This window comes from Anabrus simplex, chromosome 2 (assembly GCF_040414725.1).
Source record: "Anabrus simplex isolate iqAnaSimp1 chromosome 2, ASM4041472v1, whole genome shotgun sequence".
Classification (NCBI taxonomy): Eukaryota; Metazoa; Arthropoda; class Insecta; order Orthoptera; family Tettigoniidae; genus Anabrus; species Anabrus simplex.
The window spans coordinates 836,345,488-836,347,704 of NC_090266.1; positions in this window are offsets into that span (position 1 = coordinate 836,345,488).

Genomic DNA, 2,217 nt, shown 5'->3' on the forward strand with positions numbered 1-2,217 from the left:
CTGAGGGCCCCGGATTCAAAACCCGGTCGGCTCTGGGATTTTAACTGTGTACTGCTGATTCCTCTGGCTCGGGGACTGGATCTTTATGTTCGCATAATACACTTCTGTTCATCTACACACAACACATCATACCACCAACCACGACAGAAACATGCAATAGTGAATACATCCCTCCGTATAGTGTTGACGTTAGAAAGGGTGTCTGGCTGTAAAACTGGACCAAATGCTGTACACCTCAAATGCTGACCTCAATAAATTGCGAAAAGGCCGAGAATATTATTATTATTATTATTATTATTATTATTATTATTATTATTATTATTATTATTATTATTATTATTATTATTATTATTATTATTATTATTATTATTGCATACTGTCTGATATCCTTTGCCAGTGTGATGTTTGTCTAGTAGGCTGCGTGGAACTGAAATTGCCGGATTATATTTGGGAGTAAAATTCCATATTGTAAGTTTTCGCTCATAGTCAGAGTCTGGCAGTATTTTCTTAATTTTATAATGCAGCGTTTTTTTGGTTACGTTCTTGTCACAGCTAGTTTATCGTTTGAGTAGTTTCAGGCTAAATTGTCGGCTCTGCTAAGGTATGAGATCTGAGACTGTTGCTCCAGCGTCATGAGGACAGTTTGAAGCTGAAAAAAATAGGGACTTGGTTATACACGGCTGTCGGGATCGTCAATATCGGCTTCAGATCTGTTCTCAGTCTACGGTTACTGGAAGATGCAGTGAAGGATAATTAAAAGAAGGGCGTGACATATTCAAGACTTATTTCTCATTCTCACAATTCTGGATAAAAAAATGTTAGGCGTAGGATCACAAGGAACTTTGTCATAAACAACTGCTCGTGATCATCCATTTAGCCCATATCTGATATACCTATATTCCTTACTGTAGCACAGTTTTTGGTACATTTTAGGAATTGAGGACATTTTTATCACGAGACTCAGGATTGTAATCTCTCTGGAAATCTCTGTAATGGTAGTATCTGCAGTAGTAAATGTAACGAAGATCGATGATTGGATACATGTTCCAAGATAATTCTAGTATTCTTTCTGAGAAGATTGGGCGGTGGGCGGGGGGTGGACAAGACGAAAATCACGCTCAGGATAGTAGCTGAAAGTTACTGAAACTCGCGATCGAACCACCGATCTTCAGCTTCCCTGTTTCATCGCGAAACTTCTTAGGACACTCTGGTGTGAGGAATATTCGAGCAATGAGCAGTTATTGCATAATGTCATTAATGAGTTAAACGTTCAAGATGACCGGATTAATTTTAAGGAACTTGGATAAATGAATTCATTGTGGCCAGAGGGTTTTACCCTACTTGCACCTCTGATAGCATGAGGACTCGCACATAGGAAAGAGCCAACCATTCCCCCTTTAATGAAAATCTTCTGGGGCCAATTGTGCATAGAATACGGAATTGCTATTGGATACCCCTGTAGGAGTCCAGACTCAAGGGGACCTATAATACAGAAATTCCCACGGTCGCCACAAACACATACGTACTCCGCTAGTTCTTTCTCTCTCACTCCCCCACTCCGAGTCCCCCACCTCCAGCAAGCAACGGGTTCCCTAGGCTAAGGCAAACTTCCCCTCCCCTTAGCCCTCATCCAAACGCCAGAGCGCCCTGAGCCATATGCAGTCACATACATTTCATCGCTCAGCTGATGTTACCCCTCCCGTCTTCCCCTCTGGTAGTGTATCACAATCCACACTTCAATTCCCCTTCCCCTTCGCCCCACAGTATTTAGCTTCTTATGCTCAGCAAAAGTCTAAATGCCATCGCCTGGAGGTGGGGATAGTTCAGACCGGGAGTTCGAGAGGAGTAGGAGTGTCTATTCCGTGATAATCAGCGGAGACCTCCGTTTAGTAGAAAGAAGTGGGGAGTGCTCAAGAAGGAAGGGTACGGCGGGAAAGAAGTCAGTCATCGCATAACCGTGTGGTGTGTTGTTTGCGCGCAGGTTAACAACAAACAGTAACTAGGTGTATGGGCACGTAACTAAGCGGTCTTTAAAACACCGCATTCCGATGAAGAACTGGCATGTTGGTTGTGTTAATTCCTGAATACTGATAGTGACAGTGAAATTAATTAACGATATGCTGTGTAAAACAAAGTGTCTGTTGAAGATATGCGTACTCTTATAATTACATAGGCTCTTACATTTGTGTTTTGATAAGTGAACCAATAACTTACAAG